This window comes from Orbicella faveolata, unplaced genomic scaffold (genome assembly GCF_042242905.1).
Source record: "Orbicella faveolata isolate gen_17 unplaced genomic scaffold, um_ofav_v1 contig_35, whole genome shotgun sequence".
NCBI lineage: Eukaryota > Metazoa > Cnidaria > Anthozoa > Scleractinia > Merulinidae > Orbicella > Orbicella faveolata.
This window is the reverse complement of record NW_028301564.1, coordinates 17,476,358-17,495,924: the sequence shown is the minus strand read 5'-3', so window position 1 is coordinate 17,495,924 and position 19,567 is coordinate 17,476,358. Positions and strand designations below refer to the sequence as shown.

Below are 19,567 nucleotides of genomic sequence, written 5' to 3'. Positions count from 1 at the left end.
TGTGAGTGTGAATTATTCACTATCTAAACTTTGCCACCAATAATCTCGCAACCACTGCCCTGCAATATTTTCAGTAACGAGTAAGGAAGTATCACCTTCCAAATAGAGAGAGAGGTGAAAATGAGTAGAGAATTTTGATGTAGCCAGGTTAATGATTTCAAATCCTGGAACCAGTAGGGAAAGTTTCCTAACAGGTAGGAGCCCTCCCAATTCTTGAATGAAAAGCTGTGGAGAATCAACTTGTTACCAGCCACTATTCAGCTATATTCAAGCACATAACACTACGGGATCTTGGATGGTACCAGTGAATGGAATACGTTTATCCTCCATTATGAGTTCCAGCCTCAAATAGCCATGTCACTAGAAGAGTTTACAGTGCAGTGGAACTACTATGGAATCAGGACTGTTGGAAATGGCTCTCCCCTTGCACCATGTAGTTATGGTATCAACTATGAGGTCCCCTGTGAAGACAGCTCAGATAGAGTCATATGTTCCACAAAACCAGTTTCATCTCATGGATGAAGAGACAACATGGCTCTTTAAAAACATTGATCCTTTAACAGATGATGGATTCTGGTATCATTACAGCATTTCTGCGGCACACGATCCCACATACTTGACAGCCTTGTGCAATAGTAGTAGAACACTTGATCACTGAATGCATACCAAGACAAAACTTTTCTAAACAAAGGTTCCTATGAGACCAGAGCTATTTTGTTTTGGTGAAGGAGTCGATCTACTGACATTTGTTAACTTTGTATTTCTTTTCCTCTTTTGTTAGACTGCTGTTAAAGTGACATATGTCTGAATTTTGATGTTTTCCGCACCAAATGATCTCAATGGACTCTTGATGCATTGCCAAGACACTGATAGCACTGTAAATAGCTCTCCATTGTACCTGCTAAGTCAAGACATTACAAAGCACAGTAATGTACATTTACGTTTGTACATGACTGTATGTTCCATACCTACATGCTCCATACAACATGTTAAGGTATGCACAAGCTCAGTCAACAATGGATGCTACTCTAAGTATGCTGCTTAAGACACCTTCTAGAAATCCCTCTACATGGTCTACCTTTCTATTACTAAAGAAATTCCACAGCAATATGGATGTCACTTTAAATATGCTGCTTAAGTCATCTGGGAAAAGATCTGTGCAAATCAGGCCAGTGTTTAGGACAAAGAATTATGGTGCACCCACGGTTTGGAATGAACCTCCATTAGATGTAAGGAGCACCCTGTCCACTGATATTTTTAAAAACAGACTTAAAACTTTTTTTATCTAATCTTTAAGCATGTCAATCTAGTTCCTTGTTTAGTTTTTACATCATTAATTATTGTAAAGGTTTCACTGGATCCTAAATTATTTTCATTTTTGTAAGAGCATTTAGATTTTACTGATGTAATGCACTAGAAATAATTTATTATTACTAAATCAGAAACAACTTGCCATCATCTGCCCTATCTCAAAGCAAGACGACCACAAATGGTACTCTGAATATACATGCCCATCTATGAGTAAGGAAAGTCGTGCAGGTGGTCCTCTTAACCCAGTAAAAAGACACCAAAGAGGTAACTCAAAAACAGTGAAGTGTTAGCTGTAATTGTGGTACACAATATGGAAATCAAAAGAACAGACATCAGTTAACCAGGTTACCGTCATATATGTAATTCTATTTCATCACCAGTGTATGTCACAAGGAAATCATGTGAGATATGCGTGCGCACCTCTGTATTCAGTTGCTTCCTAACCTTCAAAGCGTTTGGAGTTACGTCGACCACTTTCACTTGTTTAGAAGAATTAATCCCTTAAATATTACAAGATATAGTGGAGCTGTTAAGTACTAAAAAATTCCTACTAAACTGGGACCTGCCAGATTCAGTGAGGATCCAGAAGAACTCAGACATTTACGCTAAATTCGAGTCGACATCATCTTGAGAAATGGTGGGAAAACACTCCCATGAGAACGATGGTCAGAAAAACATTGGAAACTTGGTGGAGTTAGGCTACGATGAAGAAGATAAACTCCTTGGGGACGATGATGAAATCAACCATTCCCCAAGGACAAAACCTGCTGCTTCAGAGAAAATCAATGACACACCGGGAGCGACACTTCTACAGCTGAATGACAACACGTTGTCAGTAACTAAGTCGATGAGCACCATGCAGAAAACCCTTGAACAGTTTGCTGATGGCCAGAGACATTCAAAAAGGCCAAGAATTAATGAATTGTCTGACATAGACACCGATTAAAATAAGGACACTTCCAAATTGTTGAGGTACTTGAAGAAGAGAAGAGTTGCCCGACTCAGGACTCAAAAGATGATCTGATTGACACAATTACAAATGATCTCAATGCAGACGAGCAAACTGACCAAGATGTATCAGACAAGCTTGCCAAACTCATTAATAAGAGATGATGCGAGAAATGAAACTCAGATAAACTCTCTGAGAAATTAAGAAACATTCCCGACCTGGGAACCTTGGTAGTCTAGTTGCCCCACAAGTGAACCCTGAAATATGGGCAAACATGAGCCATGCAGCCAAATGAGTGGACCTCAGATTAGCCAATACTCAGAACGTTTCCAAGGTGGGCACAATTATTGCAAAGTGCACTGACAATTTGCTCAAGGCCTGCAAAAAGGATGCAAACAAAATTAACCTTGATGAAATGGGTTTTCACACACATGCTCTGGCTTTGTTAGGCCCCACACAATATGAATCATCACTGAAAAGGCGCGAGGTGATAAGACCCAGCCTCAAGAAAGAATATGCTGCACTTTGCTCCCCAAACGTCCCTGTTACCTGGTTGCTCTTTGGGAGTGACCTTCAACAGCAGCTCAACAAAAACAAAGCGTCCAATAAAATCTCACAAGCATCCACAGGCTGACTACAAAGGCAGCCTTAGTGGCAGCAGATGGCACAGATCCTCCAACCAATACTACAAAAGGTCCTTTCATTCCCAAAACCAATGGCGAAATCGTGGACACAAGTCAAAAAACTTAAACCCCCCCTTCTACAAGAAAAAAGGGGGGCAAGAGCTAAATACAACTGTTAATGAGCTGACCAACATCGAAACCCTGCAGGTGAGCAAGTTTGAGTCTAATGTTGTGTACGTTAAACAATTATTGTTGTTTAGGATTCAGTGCTTCAAGGCTGGCAGCATAAGAAAATTTTATCTGAAATGGACAGACTTAACCTCAGACCCTGAGGTCCTAGCCACTGTGAAAGGCCAGTTTATTGAATTTCCTACCACCCCTTATCAAGACAGGGTCCCAGCACAAAAGAAATTCATTGTGTAGATGAAAGCACTGTTATTCAGTCTGAAATTACCAAATTACTTCAGAAAGAGATTATCATACCTACTAGAAATGAACCAGGGCAATTTATATCTACTGTATTCCTCAGACCAAAACCTGATGGCACTCATCGCATGATTCTAAATTTAAAACTACTTAATACAATGTAGGTCAGTAAAATATGGACACTTTAAAATGGTCACCCTCTGGACGGTGATTTGAATGATAAAACCTAATTGTTATATGACCTCCACTGATATCATATTATTCAGTGCTCATGGCTGTAACTGACCAGAAATACCTTAAATTTGAATGGCAAGGAAAACTGTACAAATTTACATGTTTCCCTAGTGGCCTAGCATTGTGCCCAAGAAAGTTCACTAAACTGCTCAAGCCTGTTTACTGTTACCTTAGACAGAAAGGACACCTTTCTTCTGGTTACATTGACAACTCTTATCTGCAAGGCGATGAATACCAGGACTGCCTGGCCAATGTTGGAAATACTATCAAATTATTTGATTCACTGGGTTCCATAATACACCTAGAAAAGTCAGTCTTCCTCCCTACCCAAACCATTACTTTTCTGGGATTTATCCTAGACTCTAGGAATATGACAGTTAGCCTCACACAACAAAAACAACTCAAACGGAAAAATGCCTGCCTCCATATTATCAAGGTTCAGAGGCCAACAATTAGACTTATTGCACAGTTGTTGGGGGCTTATGACCTCCAGCTTCCCTGGGATCATGTATGGGCCCCTGTATTACCGCAGACTTGACATGGAGAAAACCAAAGCCCTATCCCAATGTAGCGACTTTGAGGGTACCATGGAATTAACATCCCCTGTTCTCGATGATATAAACTGGTGGATAAATAATATTCCCTTATCACTTTATGTCATTGATCATGGGGAGCCTCATGCAATCTTATACACTGATGCCTCAACTTACAATGTCTTGAGGAAAAAAATCAGACATCAGCATTTGAAACTCATGGTGGACAATATGACAGTAGTCACAGTCCTTAACAACATGGGTACTAGTCACTCCTGGAAACTTAATGAGCTTAACAAGGAGATATGGTCTTGATGTATTCTCAGAGGAATATGGCTGACTTTAGCCCATATTCCAGGAAAAACCAACATAGTTGCTGACAGAGAATCCAGACAACATCGTAGAGAAATTGAGTGGACCATTAATCAAGAGTTGTATGACAAGGGTATCGCAGAGTGTCAGTGAAACCAGATATTGACCAATTTCCTCCAGAATCAATTATAGACTTAAGCCAATATGTATCTTACGAGCCTGACCCAGGTTCTGTAGCTGTGGATGCTTTTACTGTACAGTGGTCACAAAATGTTTTTTATGCTTTTCCCCCATTTAGTGTGATTACGAGAACCCTTCAGAAGATACAACAAGATCAAGCAACAGGGCTGCTAATTGTACCCTATTGGCCCACTCAAACATGGTGCCCACCACTAACAAGGATGCTGATACAACCACCACTTGGTGCTGCTGAACCGAAAGGACACACTGTACCTTCCTCAGGATCCCAGTGCTGTACACCCACTGCACCTTCGGATGTCCCTGGTCCTTTGCCACTCGTCCAGGAAAATTTGCAGAGTCAAGGAATTCCATCATCAGCTTCCGACATTATCATGCAGTCCTGGCGCACAAGCATCAGAGTCCAATATAGCTCCTACATTAAGAAATGGATGGAATACTGTCGTAAATGGAAAATTAATCCAATTTCACCTCCTGTAGCAAGTGGACTCAACTTTCTTGCCGAGCTTTACCACAAAGGCCTCAGTTACAGTGCGTTAAACACTTCAAGGAGTGCATTGGCCAGTGTCAATGTCTTACAGGGTAATCAGTCCTTTGGTAATCATCCACTTGTTTCTCGTTTTCTTAAAGGAACATTTACAACAAGACCAGCTCTAACTTTATACAAAGAAGTTTGGGATGTGAATAAAGTTCTTGAACATTTAAAAATTTTACATCCTGCAGAAACTTTATCTTTAAAATTGTTGTCATTTAAAATAGTCACATTGATGACCATATTGTCAGGCCAACGCTGTCAGACCATACATGTGGTAACTACAAGGAACATGAAAGTCTCTAATAACAAGGTTATGTTTATTGTAAATGATTTATTAAAAACCACCAAGTCTGGTAAAGAATGTACTAAGCTAGAATATCTGTCGTTTGATGAAGATCCTCGAATCTGTGTAGTGAGGTATCTCTCTGAATACCTGGAGAGGACCAAAGAGATGAGGCATGATCATCAAAAGCTACTTGTTAGTTATCAGAAACCACACAGGCCAGTTTCCAAGGACACTGTTAGTAGATGGTTGAAGCATGAATTAAAGCTTGCTGGTATAGATACATCCACCTTTGGTGCCCACAGTAGGAGAGCTGCCTCAACTTCAGCAGCAAGAGCTCAGAACTCTCGATGACCACTATCATGGACAGTGCTGGGTGGTCCTCTGAAAATACCTTCATGAAATATTAGAACAAAGCAATTTCCAAACCAGCAGATAACTTTGGACAACAGCTGCTTACTGCTTTGTAAAAACAGTCATTAAGTACACTTGGTACTTGATTTAACCCCAGTTGTTAACAGAGTGACTGTTTCAAAACGTTATTCATGTTTATGACCAGGTTGTTTCATAAACATAAGGTGTGATTAAAACTCTGGTTTGCAATTGTCAAAATATGGTCAACTTCTTACGGTTGACTCATAGAGTCTTAATCAAACTTCAACTTACAGGTAAGTCTCATTTAATTTTTCAATTAAAGTTAATAAATAACCTTTATTTACCCTTGGTTTGTTTGTAAAGCATAAAGACTAGTGGTCTGAGTAACTCAATGTCACTAACAAATGATTCAAATCAAACATAACAATATTAAAAACCCCAACTGACAGAAAGCAGACCAGTTTGCTATTTAAAAGCTTGTCCAAGGAGTTGAACTTGGGTCCGCCAGAACTATTCAGCCATGCCGATTTATTAGAGATAATTATGTGATGTGGGCTGCACAGTCCAAGAACTGTTACTGGATATAATGGTCTCTGTGTCATTTGTAAACAACAAGACATAGCATTTGAAGTATTGCAATTGGCAGTTCCGCAATGAATGCTGTGATAGTCTTAAGCTAGTTATGTAGTTCTGCATTAACTAAGACATGGCAATTGTCCATCAAAGTTGTTGTAAAAACTTGCTGGTTATCCAGTAAAGCATTAAGACCAAGAAATGTACGTTTGTTTTCACTTGAATAAAGTGAAACAACAAAAACAACACTTTATTTACTCTTGACACTTGATATGCATTTGCAAAGAAAATTACAATAACTTAGGGAAAAGATATGCGTTTAAAGTCGAGCCAGGGGAATAAATGAACCTTGCGGTTTTACAGTTATTCCCCTGCCTTTTATGTGCAAAACAAAATAAGACCAAGGGAATGAAAGGGACAAGCAAATAAAGTGCAAACACAGGGAGACAGACCAAACTATATGGGCAGTGGATATTCAAAGGAATAATCAAGTGTTGAGACGTTGTTTTGTTAATTGCATGGTGCACATTCGCAGTCCAGAAGTGGTTACCTAGCACAAGATCAAAATCTACCCGATCAAATTTCTTTCCACGGTTAAAAATAGTGTTTGGCGGGAAAATGCTGCGAAGGTGCTGTACAATTTATTGCAAACTTTTTCCAGTTTCACAGTACAAACCCAAACTCGCCATCAATGTATCAAAGGTGCAGAAACTGTACACATGTACACGTGCATTGTTTCATGCTCAAAGAAATTATCACAGTCCAAAGTCCAGTCAAGTAGAAGGAAGTTTGTCGCATACGAAGCTTAATGACACATTGCAAATTTGTTTTCTATAATGGGGTCTTACAATAAAATGTATCACTATTTTATTTTAGCACAGTCAAACCTCTCCATACAGACACCTCTCCGATCAGGACACCTCTCTAATACAGACACTTCGCTCTGTCCCTTCAGTGTTCGTATTAGAGAGGTTCAACTGTATCAATTTCAGTGACTTTAAATGGCAGAAGAACTAATTTTTAAAAGTGAATTCATAACCCTCAAAGCAGTTTTTTTCCCTCTAGGCAACAGTCCACGCAAGCTCTCAATTTTAGTTGCTGGGCTTGCGACCTCTGTTTCAAGTTAGTCACCAGCTCCAAAATTCTAGTTGCCATGGCGACTAAAATGGTTGCAACTTGGAAGGTTGTTCAATCTGTCTATTGCTAGTCAAATCAAGTCGGTCTGATGAGGTCCGTCTATTGTTAGTCAAATTACGTTGGTGTATTTAAGGTCTGTTTGTCAGTTTCGTTTATGTCATGGATAACTCATTTGTAAGTTGCTGGTAGTTGTTGACATCTGTTAGAGGCATTTGTTCTAAGTTAGTGTACCAGCTTTCAAGAGTCAGTCGTTGAAAATAGTTTTACTGTAGATTAAGCATTGAGCAGAGTCCCAGTCAATGCTGTGGTTTGTCAGTTGATGATGTACAACTATGCTATTGTTGGCATCACCATTTCTCGTAACTCGTTTGTGTTCAGTCAGCCTTGCATTCAGGTTCCTGCCAGTCTCACCGACATGACAACCCTGGCAGTCAGAGCATTTGATCTTGTAAACTGCTCCCTGTCTGTTGTTGGGTTTGTCTCTGTCATTAACATTGGTCAGTATGTAGTAGTAGGTTTGTGGGTTACAAGGATGTTGTAGGGCTGTAGGATCCACGAGATGGTCTCAGAAGTGCCCTTAACGTAAGGTATACTCACTGTAGAAACAGGTGTTGGGTTTCTGTTAGTTGCACCAACTTCAGTAAGTTGGTGAATGTTTCGTCAAATAACAGAAACCCGATACCTGTCACTACAGTTACTTTTCTAGCGAAAATACAAGAACGAAGTAATAATTCAACATGGCTGCCAGCTTCTGGTGAGTAAGCCCCTGGTAGGGGGTTGATGTAATCTAACATCGACCTCCTGGAGGTTTTCTCGTGCAAGACTTCTTTATTTTTCACACATGAAGTATGAAATCGCATTCTCTACTTGTTTTTTAAGGTAAAAAAATGTCACCATAAGAGCAGTCGAACCCAGGGCGATAGATTGCTGTGCAAGAGTCATCTCCACTTGACCACCAGACCCAGCTGCCAGAAACCGGAATTTTTTGGATACATATCCCTTTGGATAACAAATCCTTCAAGCAATATTTAAAATGTCAAACTAGACTATGTTCAACTGCTTGAAAGTTAAACTATATCTTGCCCAACTCCGATGTCATTTTGACGAGAAGCATGTAAAATAAAGAACAAGTATAATAAAAAACAATTTGGCTTCTCCTTTTCACTTTTGAAACAGGCCCGGTGTCAAATTTGTAAAGCCAATGAGTGAACATTTTTTCCATTTGGGTGGCTGAAAAATAGTTTCAATCGAGTGAAAACATCTTTGTTTGAATGAAAAACTCTTTTCCATCAAAATCCAGGAACACTGAAACATTTGTTGATGACTTGCTAATCAATTTCTGATCAATAGTATTAATAATACATTTTATTTCAAGTGGCAGCACCCTAAGTAAGCTTATATTTCTATCAGAAAACTTGTATGTTAATTTGCCAAAGATCAACACAGCTTCTACGACTGTGATCCAATTATTTTGGTTTTATACAATGAAACTGGTCAATGCTTGCAAAAAAAGCAAAAAAACTGCTGAAATTTTAAGAAATAAACATGGCTATTTTTAGTGGTGGAAAGAATTTGATCAGGGCAGATTTTGATTGAGTGCTAGACAACCATTTCTGAACCGTGAACAAGCATCATACAATCAGCAAAACAATGCTATAATTTGTCATTTCTGCCAAGCTTCATGTAAACACTTCTATCTTACCTACGTGCCTAAAATTTACTCATTTCAAAATTATTAGCAAAAATTTAGACGTCAAACGGCTTGCCTGGGCTCTTCCCCTTAGGGCAAGTGAGGAGAGAAAGTTACTTGCCCAAGAGGAAAATGCACTACCCCCGATGCCTTTCTAATTTTGAAATCGTTAAACCCCCCCCCCCCCCCCTCGGAAAGCCAGTGCTGTAATGTTGCTCAGAAACATTGGAAAATTATAAAATTTGACTTTACTCCAATGCCGAACGCAGGTCGTTGTCAATTTGCTTGTGGTGTTGTCGAGCCAAACTCTCCTTAAATGTCTTAAGGTTCCTTACTACAGTTTTGATGGATTATAATAGTCAACTTCTAACTCTTTTGAAAAATGTTGCAAGATGTTTTTCCTTTCTTTATTTACTGTTTGCTGAAGTCTTTTACCATTCTATGTGAAACTTGAACAATTAAACATTAACAAATGGCCAAAATGAACGACCGAGTACCTAAGGAGAGACTGGGCACTTGCAGGTTAAATCACATTTTTCTCAAAATCTACCTATATGACCCCCTCAAAATTTCATGGACGCAATTGGCTCTGATTTAACATTCATGCAAAGTAAAATAAAAATCTGTAGGACAGATTTTTTGCAAACTAAGAAAATGTGAAATCAAAAATAGCTCAAAATCGGTCTTACAGATTGTTTTTAAAAATTTGGCTCTTAACATGATTCACCCCTACAAATCAACTGTGAAAATTTCATCATGGGTTGTACGGTAGGTTTTTGAGCCATACTCAATCACGTGCAAGAAAGCAAGAGTAAATTAGAGCACTTTTACCAGTTGTTTATTGAGCTTTACTGTCATATTTGTTAGGCCCAAGGCTTAAACATATGTTTGAACAGAGTTTGAAACTATTGCTACGTATACCGGAGTGATTTAACACCTTTCAAGGGCTGAGGTGGTTTTTGGTTTCTACTTAGGGTTGCTTGCGTCATTTTTGCATGCGCAATTAATACTGACATCTAGCAGGCAATCATAGTGCGCTATCGAGTCTCCAAAAAAATGTAGTAAGCCACCTTAAATGTAAAGCTTTGTAGATGAATAAAGGAAAGAAAATTCTAATGTCTCGCTGAGTCTCTTCCCGCAAAAAAACCTGAAACGGCATCTGCCACAGAGCTCAGGCTACGTAGATGTTTACCAGTAATTTTTCTTACACAGGGCCACTTTAAATTCTAACATTTGCTTTTCTTCTCCATAGACCTCAATTATAATTTTTTTTTCTCTCTATTTGTGGTAGGTGTTCTTCTAGCTGTGCCTGCCTGTACACTGCTACTAAGCTACTGTGTTTACACGATTAAAAATTTCACTTCAGTAAAGCTAAAACAAAACCGAGGTAAACATCTCTCGTGAAAACACGGGCTCACTCAAACAACTGTCTACAAAGCTACAAATGCCAGGCTTTTGGGCACTACTTGAATTGACTGACGCCATAAGGAAAGACCCGCTTGCGGCCGCCACTGTTTCAAACGAGAATACGCTCCTTAAAACACCATTCTAAGATTTTTCACGACGATTCAAATTCTGTAACGTTTGTGTTTCGCCTCAGGACTTCCCTTTCGAGGGAAGCCAAGCCTGTGACAAGCTGAAATGTACCCGAAGCGTGCAGCAGCACACGACAAGCGGGCAGCCGGTCGCGAAGCAAGTTTTAATTGCTGGAATATCCCATGGTCAAAATAAATATGAAGGTTCTTATGAATGCAGAACGTCGCGTTAAAAACAAAGGTAGACATTGAAGATAAATGTTAACTAAAATACCTTTCACGAAAAAAATGAACGAAAATGGCGGGAAACGACATAAACCGATGTCGGCCGTTGAGGTTGGCAGCACGTAATCATCTTCCCGTCGCAATTTTCTACTCATGTAACCATTCAAGTATTACAAAGGAAATTGCATTCCTACCTTTTGACGGCGCAAAACTACTCCATCCATTCCGCTCAGCTGTGTGTATGTGAATGCAAAGGTGCGAAGCGGCGTCGTGTCACGTGATACGTCAGGTAAAATCAAAATTCACAAAAAGTGAACTGGACTCTGGGACAACAGTAAAATTCAGGAATTGATTTATTCATTTCACACAATTCATTAATATTCATGAACTAAAGACCCTACTGTGAGATTTGAAAGACGCTGCCGGGGCTTCAAATCTGTGATCTTAGCTTTAATTTTTTCACTGGGTGAAGGCGGCCATGCACCGTCTAACGCGGAACTCCTGGAAGTTCGTGAATGAAAGAATTAATATTCGGCAAAAGATTCCCTTGGACCCAATGACCAAATCTGAGGCAAAGATGGTGGATCTTAGGAGATGGCGAGTGACTCAAACTCGTTCCAGACCGGAGGAATTTAAAAACGCCGGCTTTGCGTTTTAGTGTCCATGGGCCAGGACCACAAAAAATAACATTTCGGTACCACTCACGGGGAGTAATGCTACCATATATTTTTGAAAACTGCAATTAATCTAGTTTCATATTATGTATGACAGCAATGCTAAATGAGTAGCTTAATAGGATTTATCACGTGACAAAGAGACGTCACTCATTTCTACAGAATCATCAGGATAAAGCAATGACTGCTTTGAGTTTTAAACCACTTAGTTAAAACTTTATATGAGCTTTAAGGATTTTGTTTCCATGGCAACGCTAAAAAATATTTAAATTTCAACAAAAAAAAGTGTTTTTTTAATGCGTTGATCTTGCAGAATTTTCACCAAACGAAAGCAGGAGAAAATGAGTGATTCACAGCTAATGATTTGGTGAGATCCAATTGCTATCAAGAGAGTGATTCTCAATTACTACTTGTCGGCCATCTTGGATCCGCCATTTTGGATCCGCCATCTTCGCTGTTAACACACCATCATTCTAAAGAAGAATGTGGCAAGTGTGTTTGAAACTTGAGAGGATTTTCCCTTTTGATTCAAAGCACTCATTAAGCAATTAAAAAACTTTTGAAAAGCTCCCTCATGTTGAAGAAGCCTAAAAATTTATAAGAAATTGAGATATATTACCATAAAAAGAAAGCATAATTCACGACGACGAGTAATGGTTTCACAATTTCCTCAACGCTACCTTCTTGATCTAGCTTAACGGATTATTTCTATTGATATTTAAAATGCCTTAATTTTCCTGATCCTCCTCGTCATCAGAGCATTGTTCATCAAGAATCTCCTCCTCCTCAGCACTATTAGAGAGTTTAAGAAAACCACAACGGCAACGGCAACGAGAACGTCACCAAACAAAAGGTTTAATGAGCAAAACAATTAGAGACCTTAAGCAAAGCACGACGCCAACGGCAACGAGAACGTTACCAAACAAAAGATTTAATGACCAGAACAATGGCTGTGCACGTGCGTTATAAATCTTTGTACATTTCTTTGCCGTCCTCTACAAAATAACAACGTGAAATGACCAAATTCTGCGTCACTGAACGTGGACGACGACGGCTAATTTTTCGTATTTCCATTTAGAATTGAACGCTGTCATTGCATAGTTAGCTTGAGCGCGTTTTTAGCGCCATCGGCGCACCAAACAGATCTAGACAATCGCGAATTTTGCTGGTAAAATATAAATTCATTTTTTACTAGGCGTCGTCCTCGGCGTCGTCGTCGTCGTTGCTTAATCTCCCTATTGTTGCAGTCACGAAGGCGGCACATATCGGTGCATTTAAGGCCATTTGTAAGGCAAGTCGGCACGTGGACAGTTTGCATGATCTTGCACAAAAACAGGAGAGAAACTCAAGAGGAACTTCTGCAGGGGAGGGTTTGCCATTCATCTATTTGATGGATAAGTTGCAGTACTCGTCGACCCATCCTTGACCAACTGGTGAAGGGACTTGAGGGCAGCTCTGTAAACTTCTCCAAATAGCTGCTTGCAATTGGTAGTTTGCTCTCGAGGAGTACGTCCTTAAACAACAGAAACAATCTGCACAGGGAGGTAGCTGGTTCGAGTCAACTTTGCCTTGTTTGGCACAGAATATCCTACAACAAAGTCCAATGGCGTTACAGACTCCACAACCATGCGATAATAATAATAATAATAATAATAATAATAATAATAATAAAAAACGCCTTAGACGCAATAACTACAGCTCTGTATGTGCTGCATGGAGAAACACTCTGGTACCTGCTTCCTCGTGCGTCGACCTTAGCTCTTCCCTTGCTGTTACTCCGATTGAGGAGAGTTCATAGAAGTAATCCTCGGTCGTTACGAAAATTTTCTTTCCAGCGAACCTCTCTCTGTTCCTCTCATTTTGCCACTTTTCTGAAATAAATTTGGTCAGGAGTGATTTATTCTTGGAATTAGACAAGAATGTCCGCCATTGATGTATCTTGTAGTCTGCCTTGAAGTTTCTGACTTTATGACCGCTTTCTGAACCTCGCTTCACTCTCTTGTAATTTTTGATCGAATTTTTTCTGCAAACGTCGAAGACCACGTCAATACGTTGGCTGGCTGTTCCTTCATGCAAAACCATGGACATCATAATGTCAGCCAATTCAACAAATGTTTTCTGGTCTTATCTCCTGGACCATTACCACTCCGTCAAAAATTCGCCCGCACGGCTGAAGAATCATATCTGCTGCTGTCATATTCTTCTGGCTGGCTCCTTAGCAAGTCATGATTTGCTGGTTCTCCTCAACAATCCATTAGCCGTATCAAGGGCCCAAGGGCGAGGTCCGAGAGGGTGATTCAGTACATCATTCATCTCCAACGTTCTGTTCTCAGCAGCAATGATCATTTGAGCAAACTGCGCATGATCCGCTTTAATGATTACTTCCTTGCTTGACCCTATTTGTCCTTTCATCTTCTTGTTTAAGCTTTGAGGTTCGTAATTTTGTCGCAGAATTTCACCTTACGTTGGTCAGACTCAAGTCTATCATGACAAAATGTCTGATAAGCCGTCTCTCCGAAAGCCTCTGCCGGAAGCATGGAGATCATTCTCTATCTCAGGAGTTGCGAGGCTGCCGGTAGATAGACAAACTAGGTCTTGCCTTTCTCCCATAAAGGGATTGATCCAGCTTCCTTCGAGCATGGACATCATCAATTTCATGTCTTCTTCGTGTCGTGCGATCACCTGCGTTATATCACGTACAAGCGAGATTACCGGAGGATCAATGTTTCTTTTCCTTGTCCTAGCTTGCTCAGTTCCAGGGGGCGGAAGGAGGTTCCGGGACCAAAATGCCTGACTTAGACAGCAATGACATTTACTCGATGAGATGTTCCTGCGCCATAAAGCGTCTCTTCTATTCTATCAATATTATCCCACGCAAGCGTTGCCTGAATATTTTTCGGCAGAGGGACATCATTATCAGGCGTCAAGGCCATTTTTTGTAGGCAAAGCCGGCTGTGTTTATTTCCTCAATTTGCGTATAGGCAATCCTATGCCCACATCGGCTTAACATCTGTGTAAGCTCAACATTGCGGTTCGCAAAGTTTTTACTATGCATGGTAACAGCATTTGCTTGGAAGGTTTTCCTCCAGTTATCCCGTATATAATGTCTTGCCCAAAAGAGCTGCCAACAAGGCACCGGTGGCGATGAGGATATTTCGTTGGGATTTCTGAGTTGCTAGTTAGAAGAGTATATAGAAAGGCATCTAGTTCTGCTGGGAGATTGATTGCATTCTCACATAGTTCAGAAGATTTCGGTGGCCATGCCATTTCAGTATTATTTGAAAGAACTACATTACAGATGTACAGTCCAACTTACTATTTTCCTTGACTTTACATGGAGTCAGCTCTGTTGTCGAATTGCTGAGATAAAGTTACTATCTCTCTGGCCAGTTGAGCATTTGAAAAATTTTTTTGAAAGAGCAAAAACTTTATTATTGTTCGGGAGATCTTCAAATTGTAACAAGTCGCCGAAATCGTTTTCTAACTTTCTTCAGAAATGTCTTTTTCGTTGATTCAGATAATTCAGTAGCGCTCATTGATCGCATGGAGATTCCTGCTTCTCTCTCAGACCAACCATCTAAATAAGCCTGGGATAATAAAGTGTATTATCGTTTGTCTCACGATGTAGTCACTTGAGATGTAGATCGCGACGTTTCGACTGCTTACTGCTAGTCTTCTTCAGGCGATAAGGTCGACTGATTGCACGGTATCATTTATATCACAAAGGTCGGCTGTGATTGGTGCATTTCGATCCTCCTATTGTTCCATTGTTCCGACGAGTAGCTGTTCCCTCAGTGGTCCGCTGTTGTACCGTTCTCCTGTTGTTGTGTTTCTTGATCGTGGGTATCCATGCTTCAGGAATTTCAATTCCACTATCCCTGTCGATGTTGTTAGGGTGAAGTCTTATGTGAATAGCTTCCTTGACCCTACGTGTGTACCAGCGAGGATCTCGATCAATAAACTTGACCTCATTCCAGATAGGACAGTGGCCGGTCTCGTGGGTGTGTTCAGAAACGGCGGAGGTCTGGGTACGGGCGAGTTGTATATCCCTGTCGTGTTCTTTGATCCTCTCCTGCATAGATCTCCCTGTTTCCCCGATGTAGACTTTGCCGCACTCACAGGGAATCCTGTAGACAACACCATCTTGTTTAGCCGGGTTGACGGTGTCCTTTGGTCGCACTAAGTGTGACCGAAGTGTCGTGTCGGACTTAAAGACGGTGCGAATACCTTGTTGTTCTAGGCAGCGGCGGAGAGACTCCGAAACTCCTTGAACATAAGGTAAAACGGCGACGGATTTAAATTCCGCGACAGGCTCTCTTCTTGGGGCTGTTCGTGCCTTTGTGATCTTCTGTACAAAAGAGGAGGGATATCCGTTAGAAACAAGTACAGATGACAGATGTTTCTTCTCTCCAGCGATTACTGATGGTTTGGTGACGAGATGTTTAGCCCGGTCGTACAGACACTTCACAATACCGCGCTTTACTGACTGAGGGTGGTGTGAATCATACGCTAGGTACTGATCAGTATGTGTTGGTTTCCTGTAGACACTGGTGGTAAGGCGGCCATCAGGTTCTCTGTAAACTGACGTGTCGAGAAAGGCGATCTTGTTGTTGTTCTCGATCTCCATGGTGAAACGGATTGATGGTTGTTGACTGTTCAGGTGTTGCAGGAAGACGTCAACTCTATCCCGATCCAGGATGGTGAAAGTATCATCTACGTAGCGTTTCCAGATATTAGGCTTGCAAGGTGCGGACTCTATTGCTTGTTCTTCAGATATCTCCATGTAGAGATTAGCAACAACCGCGGATACAGGGCTCCCCATGGCTGTGCCGTCTCGTTGTTCGTAAATCGATCCGTTGTACTGGAAGTACGTAGATCTTAATACGAAATTCAAGAGGTCCGCGATTTGAACTGGTGTGTGTCGGGGTCTGATCTTATTGTGTTGACAAAACAAAATGGGTTATCAACTTGTCATCCAGGACCCTTAACGAAGCTGAAGTGTCTTTACTGAAGAAAGGTCTAAATTTCGCCGTGACTCAGCCACGTGGTCCCAGCCACCGAGATCATCGCCAAGATTGAGTCAGCAGTCAGGCCACTAGATGCGGAGCGAGCAGACACAGTCAGGAGATCCGTCAACACCATCCTTCAACAGGCAAAACCACCCACGCCCAACATCACGAAGGAACAGCAGGAGGCTCTTAAAAGCTTAAAAGAGGACAACTCCATCATGGTCCTTCCGGCCGACAAAGGACGCGCCAGCGTAATCCTGGACGCTGACACATACCACGCAAAAATGTCAGCGCTAATTGATTCCGGACCGTACCAGCTGCTCAACAAAGATCCGACAGACCGCTTGACCCGGAAGCTATCTGAGAAGCTGCTAACCCTGAAACGGAGTGGACACATATCAGAGGCGGTTTATAATAAGATCAGACCCCGACACAAACAACCACCTAGGATCTATGGTTTGCCGAAGATCCACAAGGCCGACACACCGCTTAGGCCAATTGTGTCGTGTGTCAACACCTTTGCATACGACCTGTCTGCTTTCTTGGCTAACGTATTATCTCCTCTTGCAGGTAACTCGAACTTCACAGTGAAGAACTCAACTGACTTCGCCTCCACCATCGCCAGTGAAGAGATCCAGGACCACGAGATCATGGTGTCTTTCGACGTAGAGTCACTGTTTACCAACGTACCGATCGAGGGCGCCGTACAAGCCGCGCTACAAAAAATGGAGAACGACGCAGGCCTGGCTGACTGCACTACACTTACACCAGTTCAAATCGCGGACCTCTTGAATTTCGTATTAAGATCTACGTACTTCCAGTACAACGGATCGATTTACGAACAACGAGACGGCACAGCCATGGGGAGCCCTGTATCCGCGGTTGTTGCTAATCTCTACATGGAGATATCTGAAGAACAAGCAATAGAGTCCGCACCTTGCAAGCCTAATATCTGGAAACGCTACGTAGATGATACTTTCACCATCCTGGATCGGGATAGAGTTGACGTCTTCCTGCAACACCTGAACAGTCAACAACCATCAATCCGTTTCACCATGGAGATCGAGAACAACAACAAGATCGCCTTTCTCGACACGTCAGTTTACAGAGAACCTGATGGCCGCCTTACCACCAGTGTCTACAGGAAACCAACACATACTGATCAGTACCTAGCGTATGATTCACACCACCCTCAGTCAGTAAAGCGCGGTATTGTGAAGTGTCTGTACGACCGGGCTAAACATCTCGTCACCAAACCATCAGTAATCGCTGGAGAGAAGAAACATCTGTCATCTGTACTTGTTTCTAACGGATATCCCTCCTCTTTTGTACAGAAGATCACAAAGGCACGAACAGCCCCAAGAAGAGAGCCTGTCGCGGAATTTAAATCCGTCGCCGTTTTACCTTATGTCCAAGGAGTTTCGGAGTCTCTCCGCCGCTGCCTAGAACAACAAGGTATTCGCACCGTCTTTAAGTCCGACACGACACTTCGGTCACACTTAGTGCGACCAAAGGACACCGTCAACCCGGCTAAACAAGATGGTGTTGTCTACAGGATTCCCTGTGAGTGCGGCAAAGTCTACATCGGGGAAACAGGGAGATCTATGCAGGAGAGGATCAAAGAACACGACAGGGATATACAACTCGCCCGTACCCAGACCTCCGCCGTTTCTGAACACACCCACGAGACCGGCCACTGTCCTATCTGGAATGAGGTCAAGTTTATTGATCGAGATCCTCGCTGGTACACACGTAGGGTCAAGGAAGCTATTCACATAAGACTTCACCCTAACAACATCAACAGGGATAGTGGAATTGAAATTCCTGAAGCATGGATACCCACGATCAAGAAACACAACAACAGGAGAACGGTACAACAGCGGACCACTGAGGGAACAGCTACTCGTCGGAACAATGGAACAATAGGAGGATCGAAATGCACCAATCACAGCCGACCTTTGTGATATAAATGATACCGTGCAATCAGTCGACCTTATCGCCTGAAGAAGACTAGCAGTAAGCAGTCGAAACGTCGCGATCTACATCTCAAGTGACTACATCGTGAGACAAACGATAATACACTTTATTATTGCATCCACCACGATGAATAACAACCTTTTCCTCGACAAGCCTGGGATTTAATAAATCTGATCAAATAAACTCAAACAGTTTGTCATAAGGTTGCGACTCGATATCAAAAAAATTGGTTTTCATCCGAGTCCGGTTCACTGCTTTCCAAGTCAGTGTACTTACTCGCTTTATCTGGTCAGGTACAATCTGAAAAAAAAAACGACCATGGCAACACGCTTCAGCTGTTACCAAATCACGACAGGCAAGGCCAATAAGCGTGCTATCACTCGCAGCAATAGCAGCTTTTCTAAAGCATCTAAATACAAGTCAACCTACTGAGTCAAAGGGATCGCGTGTTCTTGTACATGCAGTCTTATTTTCGCAAAAAGTGTGCATTTTCGAGCAAGTTCTGCTCGTGCTTGGCTCTTGCCGACGAGATCTTTGCCCTTCACTTTCCAAATTAAACATCGAAATCTGTTTCGCGGCCGTTGTTTGAAAAATGCTCTCTAGCTAATCGCGCTTCATGCTAAAAAGACTACGGCATTTCCTGTGATATATGACTTGGGGAATTTCTCCTTCCTTGGTATTCTCTGCCAATGAATAAAGCAATGGCCCATGACTTTTAATTGTAGTCGCCTTCAATAAATATTTCAAAGAGTCGAGATCTTTTTTTTAAAATAGGACTAATTAGCCGACTTTAATCATATGAGCAGTGAATAATACACGTTTTAAAAGCAGGTCGTTTAGTTTGGTCTATAGGAATAAAACAACAAATGAAACTGTACATAGCAGTCAAGTTTCCTTGAGTCGAACAGACTCTTGAATGTTTGTAAGTATTTTGTTCAGTGAGCATAAAAATACTAAGTGTTCCCTGT

The 19,567-nt window shown here is 41.4% G+C and overlaps 1 long non-coding RNA gene and 2 pseudogenes across 1 annotated transcript in view; 1 reads left to right on the top strand and 2 right to left on the bottom strand.

Moving 5' to 3' along the window:
- LOC149103547 (uncharacterized) overlaps positions 1-11,337 on the bottom strand; it is a 58,380-nt gene extending 47,043 nt beyond the window's left edge. The window contains exon 1 of the long non-coding RNA XR_016201840.1: positions 11,134-11,337. This is a non-coding gene — a long non-coding RNA (uncharacterized LOC149103547). The remainder of the gene's footprint in view (positions 1-11,133) is intronic.
- LOC149103548 (uncharacterized) lies at positions 1,946-3,306 on the top strand (annotated as a pseudogene).
- A 1,953-nt stretch (positions 11,338-13,290) lies between the features above and the next one.
- Positions 13,291-14,238, bottom strand: LOC149103546 (uncharacterized; annotated as a pseudogene).
- Positions 14,239-19,567: the final 5,329 nt, after the last annotated feature.